Source organism: Rattus rattus, chromosome 8 (genome assembly GCF_011064425.1).
Source record: "Rattus rattus isolate New Zealand chromosome 8, Rrattus_CSIRO_v1, whole genome shotgun sequence".
NCBI classification, from domain to species: Eukaryota; Metazoa; Chordata; class Mammalia; order Rodentia; family Muridae; genus Rattus; species Rattus rattus.
Genome location: NC_046161.1, coordinates 78298120 through 78305708, shown reverse-complemented (window position 1 = coordinate 78305708; position 7589 = coordinate 78298120). Strand labels below are relative to the sequence as shown.

Sequence of the window (7589 nt, the reverse complement as noted above, 5' to 3'; positions counted from 1 at the left end):
TTTAGTCATTAGGTGATGGCATAAATAGGATTAAGAGGTGTAGCCCTTGTTGGTGGAAGTCCATCACTGGAGATGGGCTTTGAGGCTTCAGAAGCCTAAGCCAGGCCCAGTGTCTCTCTTCCTACTGCCTGTGGATCAAAACTAGGGCTCTCTGCTCTTCTCCAGCCCTATGACTACCTGCTCACCACTCTGCTTCCCATCGTGATGACAACGGACTAAACCTCTGAACCTGTCAGCAAGCCCCAATTAAATGTTTTCTTCTGTAAGAGTTGCTGTGGTCATAGTGTCTCTTCATACTACTAGAATACCGAGTAAGAGACAAATTTTAGCTTAGCTTTGTTTTTTCATGGGAGTGAGTGGTTTTCTGCTTTTTCTCTCCTAGTGAAATACTTAGAAATTCAGGACATTGGAACAAATGAACACATGGGTATGAATCATTTTCCCACTTGTGGTGTCCAGATTTAATCAAACACTATCAATAATGGTAGATGCTATTTATTAATTACTACATATCAGTTGACCTTGTTTATTTGCAGCAAAACTCCTATGTGGGCTTTCTATTATAAACGCTTGATGTATGAAATATCCAAGGCTTAAAGGGTAATCCCCTTTAAATAATGTAGCCACACTACTGGGCCCAATGTTACACCGCTGTCTGTACAAAGATCTGATCCTTTTCTATCCGCTAAATGCTAACTGTCAAATTGAGATGTGCACAAGCATGCACCAGTTCACATAAGATATCCAGCTTCTGTTAGAGGCCAGGTGCCACGAGTGCTTTTGCTTCAAAACTTCATTCTGGCTATTTGCTTAGCCCATGATGCGAAATTAGGTTACCACAGATGGACTTATTATGCATCCATCCCATCCAAGAATAAGAGACACTTCCTTTGATGTTGTGAATGTGTGTGGAACAAATTAACATGACTGGCAAATCAGTGCTTCCTGCAACACAGTTGGCTTTTCCATGGGAGCGTGCCCCATTCATTCTTTCATCAAGCCTTGCCAGGTGCCAAGAACCGGACCTACACTTGCTTTGGCGAAAATAAGAAAGAAGGTGAAGGTTGTATCTTTGCTCTTTAAAAGGATTGTTTCTCATCAGGAAAGGGAATCAACCTATCAATCAAATCAATGCCCATATTCAAGCTAAATACACTACCGTCTAAACTACCCAGAAATTGGAAATGCTGAAGAACAGCAGAGATGGAGAGGAAATGCCCACATTTCAAGATGGACAAGACTGTGTCTTTCATCTGAAGACAAGAGGAAAGGGAAGGCATTGACCTTTGATTCCATGTCCACTAGCATTTGCATGTCTTTGTAGAGTTAGAAATGGGCCACAAATAGGAGAAAAGGACAGAGTAGGTAGCAATGTTTAGTTGTCCTGGCAACTGTGACAGGTCCCAGCCTTCAGCCAATGGTAACTAGCATTTTATAGTCCTCTGCAGAACTCTCCACAATTAAACATCAGTTTAAATGACTGTGTTAGCCAAGCCATTCCAAAGAGAGGGTGAGTGAGCCAGTAGCTATAGCTGGCAGACAGGAAAGGGGAAATGGGCTCCGAGTCCTCCGTGAGTCACACCACAGACATAAGGGAGAGGGTGCCAGTTTTGCCTGCATAGTGTGCCAGAGCCCCAGCTCAGAGCAGGGTCAGGATTTGCATAGGAGGTCAATTCTGCACCCAGCTGTGCAGAGGAGTGGTGAGGATTCCTCCTACTGGTTATCAATGGACTACGCTCTCATGGTTCTGAGGTTCTAGGTCTAGCCTCCAAACAGTACAAGTCTGAGGTCCCACGTTACTGGATGACCATCAAAGGCCCCACTCGGATGCTCCAAACCCAAGAACATGTTCTTTTATATCCTCATTCGAATCACATCTCAGCTGGGATTGTGTGGTGGCCCACTTTCTCCTGTGGCTTAACATGCCACAAGATTCATCTATATAATTCTTGCTTGGTCACTATTGAATTCAAGGAGGAGTGTGGGGAATAGGTTTTCTGTATAAATGGTTGGGTCCATCAATCAACATGTGATAAGTGTAATTGAGTCATCCTCTAGGAACAACAAAGTCACTTATTATGGCAAACATAGACCCCAAGAGGCAAAGTGTATGTATGTCACGACAGTATAACAAATGCATCGTTTCTCCACAAGAAAGGAAGTGGACCATGACTGAAGATGTATGTAGTTTTCACAAGAAAGGAAGGATCATATTTTTCTAAATACAGACAGGAAATGAATGCATTTACACTCAGCTTTCACACATTTAAGCATTAAAAACTCCTAGAATTTATCAAGAATGAGTTAAGAATCTTCACAAGGGCTGCAAAGATGATCCGACATGTAAGAACGATTACTGGTCTTCCAGAGGACCCAAGTTTGGGTTCCCAGAACCCACATCAAGCAGATCACAGCCACCCGTACCTCCAGCTCCAAGGAATTTAAAGCCCACCTCCAGTCTCCATGGAAACCCCCAGACATATGGCATATGCTCATATAAACACATACACATAAATAAAAATAAATCTTGAAGAACCTTCATAGATAATAACTCAATAAGAATCCGTATCTTATTTATTTTTATTTATGTGTGCAGATCCAGAGGCCAGCCTCCTGTGTTGGCCATCAGGAACTGTCTACCTTGTCTTTTGGCACAGGGTCCTCTGCTGAGGTCTGGGACTCATACAGTAGCCTAAGTTAGCTGTCCAAAAAAAAACCTAGGAATCCACCTGTCTCTGCCCCGCCAATACGGGGAGTACAAACACAAGCTACCACATCTGACTTTTTACATTGGTATTTTAGATTGAACTCAAGTCCTCACGTTTGCACAGCAAGCAATTTACCAGAAAAAAAAAGAGACAAATATGGGCTTTGTGCAAAATATATTGTTTTTAAGTTGCATACACCCACAGGATAATAAAGAGAAACCTTGCTATTTAGGAAAACAACTAGCAAGTTGTTCTTCCAATGAATAAATACATAGAGTCCGTGCTATACAATATAGACCAGTGGTTCTCAACCTTCCTAAGGCTATGACCCTTTAATACAGCTCCTCATGTTTCAGTGAACCCCCATCATAAAACTATTTTGCTGTTGGCCTAATGCTGTGTGTTTTCTAAAGTTAATTTGGGTCCCCAAGATTGTTTGCTCAAGAGAGTCCTGCTTGTAAGACAGTGAGGGACCCTGCCCACAGTTAATTCTTATTGTCAAATAAAGATGTTGGCAGCCAATGGCTGGGCAGGGCAGACAGAATTTAAGGTCTTGGGACCCAGAGAGATGAAAGGGGAAAGGAGATCTGTCCTCAGGGGACAGTGTGGAAGAGAGGAGATATGGCAGTCATGTGAAGGAGCTGGAAGAACATGGCCCAGTTGGGCAGCCCTCTGGGTCCAGAGCATCCAAGATAGAATGCAGAATTTAGTAAGTTGTAGCTCGGAATTATCGGCCGGAGGTAGATTCTGTCAGTAGTGGAGGTTAGGCCCAGCTATGGTGCTGATTAAGGCAAATCAAAGTATAAAGGGTGTGTGTGTGTGTGTGTGTGTGTGTGTGTGTGTGTGTGTGTGTGTGTGTGTGTGTGTGTGTGTGTGTTTCCATTCGGGAACATAAAGCATTGAGGTGGGTAGCAAACCCACTGCCGGGCTTATTTAATAATTATTCAACACTGTAATTTTGCTGCTACTACAAATTATAATATAAATATCTGGTATACAGGATATCCAATATGCAAATCTCAAAGAGGTCATTACCTACAGGTTTAGAACCACTGGATAGGTGGTCTTTTCTTTAATTTGCTACATTGACTGACTTATTTTGAATAAGAAAGACAACACACCTCGTAAATGGTTGAAATGCACTGTCAAGAAAAGAGATAAGTGATTTTTTTAAAAGAGGGGAAATCTGAGGCAGAAGATGTGCATGTACTCAGAGAAATGCAGAAAAGGAAAGGGTTTACTCATAGAACTGGCATCAGAGTAAGTCTCATGGAGAAAAGTGATCTAGTGAGAAAGTCCCTGGTTTAAAGGCATTAAAACTACAATGATGAAAACTAAGATCAAGTCTCTTCCTTATATTACATAGTACAAAAAGACATAAATTCCATTTTACAAGAATAAATGCCTGATAATGCATAAAAAAGTGTCCAACATTTTTAGTCATCAGTGAAATGGAAATAGAAATCACACTGAGATTCCACTTTACCCCAATCAGAATAATTATTATCAAGAAAATAACAACAAGTACCAGTGAGAATGTTGGATACTTATGTACAGTTGGTGGCGGTGCAAGTTAGTGTAGCCACTCTAGAAATCAGCACAAGGGTTGTAAATAAAACCTAAGACACCAGCATTCAATCCAGCTTTACCACTCCTGGGTGTATATTCAGAGGAATCAAAGCAGAGCTACCTGGGGTCCTTAGTTTATTTCATCACTATTCATAACAGCTAAATTATGGCATTAGCCCAGCTGCCCATCAACAGATGAATGAATAAAGAAAACGCAGTAAACTCTAAAGAAGATTGAAATTGTTTTGTTTTGTTTTCCAGGAAAAGAGGTGGAATTGGAGGTCATCATGTTAAGCAAAATAAGCAAATATAGAAAAATTACTGCATGTTTCTCTCATAGCCGAATCTAGATTTTTTTAAAAAATAACATAAAAGTAGAATGTGACTGTTAGAGAAAAGAGATGAGTGTATAGGGGAGGACAAAGCAATATAAAAACAATAAAGTATTTATATGAATGCATGAAAATATCAATGAAGCCGTTATATTTTGTGTTATTGAATGAATGAAATGAATAAGCAGTGCTCACAAAATGGGTCTGAGCATTGCTAAGGCGTGACTCTCATCTGCTCCTGCAGATGACTTGAATGATTAACAGTACTATGAGAGAAACTGAAGTAAACAAATACTTTCTCAGTCATTTTGTTTGAAAGTGAGCTCATCTTTAGGAGATAATACATGAGAGAATCAAATAAAAGAAAAAACAGACAGTGGAAGTGAATAATTATAATAAAGTTCTAAGACTTCCAGACTATAGAACTCCTGGTAGTGACCAGGAAATCCCCAAAATATGTGAGACAGTTGTATCTGTTTCGGCAAATGGGATAACCTTAGCTCACGACTGAAATCCATAAAAGTATTTTAGCATCTATACACTTCCCCTCCCACCCCCCACAAATACAGCCATGGTCTTGAAGCCCATTCCTCATGACAGGATTGGAACAAGAAGTATGTTCCTAAAGTTAAGAGCAACATAACTGTATGTGCATGAAATAAATGCAAGGAAAAATAGAAGGATGAAAAGTTAGATGATAGAAGATGATAGATACTTAAATAGGTAGATGATAGATAAACAGATGGAAAGATGATGGATGGATAGATAGACAGATAGATAGATAGACAGACAGATAGACAGATAGACAGATAGACAGACAGACAGACAGACAGACAGACAGATAGATAGATAGATAGATAGATACTGGCAAGGCCTTTCCCAACAGGAGTCATCAGATAAAATGGACACTGTGAGCCCCCACCCCGCCCAATCCTACAAAACAACTAAAATCAAAATGATTTATGAAAATTGAAAGGCATGTATAAGGAAGGCAGGAAATCTCAGATCACAAAAGACAGCAAAAGAAAATACCTGGGCCCAGATAAAGCAGGACAACTTGAAGGACAAACTGCAGATGGACCACGAACATCCCTGAAAAGATGGTCTGAGTCAACCTTGGAAGACCTGGTCTGAAATTGCAGGGTGGGGCTCCTGATTCTGTGTGGTCTTACAGACAAATCTATACACATATTCCAAGGGTCTCTGGGCCGTCATCTCCTGAGATCCCATCTGGAACATTAGTTACAGCATCCAGACTTGCAAACAATAATACTCAGCTCCATCCAGGTCTCTGTGGAAGACTAGAGGTCATGAGGCCTGTAGTCTGACTTCTGTTATTTACCAGACCTACTGAGCTTCAGCCCACTTACCAGAAAAAGGAAAAATGCTTCAAGCCTAAGATTCCCACAACTTCATTAAACACGAAGCACAGTCAAGAGCAAATTTAATCACATATATGAGTAATGGTGCCTTTCAGATCAATGAGTTACCATGCCTCAACGGTGTGTGGCCAACACTTCTGTCAGGCCACCAAGGAGAGGGGAAAAAGAAAACAAAAGAAAATAAGCAATGTGTGACTAATTGCAATTCGAGAGAACAATGACCCAGGAACACCCTTTGTGGGAGGGAGGGAGGAAGCTGATGCTGCGGGTTTGCTCTCCAGAGAGTGTCATCCACCTTCGCCATTTCTGTGCCTCTAGCTTCCCAAAGGGCCCTGCTTTTTGAATTCTCCTCTGTGCTTGCAAGACTAGTCTTTCCTTTCCTAGGCTCGCCTAGCTCCCTCTGTGACATCCTGTGCACTCATTTCTTAACCCGAAACTACCTCCCAAACAGTGGAAGGGAGAGTGGCTCGGGTATTCTGTATGAAGCAGACTCTTTCAGGAATACAGAAACTCAGTTTTCTCTAGAAGTTGAAACTTCTTCACCCCATCACAAGGCACCAAGTAATGGAAAGAAAAGAAGTCTCAGGCAGAGTCTTGCTTTGTAGGAAGCAAGACGGGCACTGTGGCGCTGATCAAACTGGTGTGCCTTTACCTCACAGCCTTGCTTCTTGCTCAGAGCCAAGCAGACTGTCCAACTAGGTTGTTCGCTTCAGGAAGCCATGGTGTGATGGTGGCTCCATTAACACTGTTATGTTATATCTCTATTTTTTCCAAGACCTGCAATGTCTTAGAATTTTTGCAGGATTGTTTGTTTTTATCTCATCCTTTGGGTTGCACTTATGAATACCTTTGTCCTAAAATATGAGAAACATCCTTCACAATCTAGGCAGGGATGTTCAGTGTAGACATGTGCTTTCCTGCCTTCACTTTACTACATCCAACTGCAGTAAATCTTGTGTTTCACTGGCTAGAAGCAGTGGACAGAGATGAGAAGCAGAACAGCCTCTTCTCATCTTAACCATACCAGAACCACACCAGGAAAGGAAGTCGCCTGTGTCTAACCATTAAGATTTTAAGTGGCTTTGATCCTGTAGAATGAGCTGGTCTGTCTAAATAGCTCCCTGTGTTTCTTGCAATACCAACTCTCTTAGTTGCTTTTCTTTTTCTCCTTCTTTCCTTTTTCTTTCTGCTCTCTTTCTTTTGGGGATGGAGGGCAGGGCTAAGGGAGAACTCTAACTCAGTCCCCCCAGCTGTCACAAATTATGCAGTCAAGTTCCTCGGATTTGAGAAAACCACAGGGTTCAACATATCTGGCATGCAAAGGATAATCATCACCTTCATGATCATGGAACTACCCTGACTGGTAAGTATCTTAGCTGCTTTTCTATTGCTGTACTAAAACACCATGATCAAGAAAACTTACAAAAGGAAGCATTTAACTGGGCTTACGGTTTCAGAGGGTTAGAGTCCGTGATGGTGGAGCAAATGCGTGGCCTAGGAAACCAGGAAGCCCCAGGCACGTGAGGTTCTGAGTGAATGCGTGTGGTAGACAGAAGCCCTTTGATGCTAGTGTCAGACTCAGGAAAGTAACAAAGCCT

The 7589-nt window shown here is 41.6% G+C and overlaps 1 pseudogene; it reads right to left on the bottom strand.

Annotated features, from left to right (window-relative positions):
- Positions 1–7211: 7211 nt before the first annotated feature.
- On the bottom strand, positions 7212–7362 carry LOC116908428 (annotated as a pseudogene).
- Positions 7363–7589: the final 227 nt, after the last annotated feature.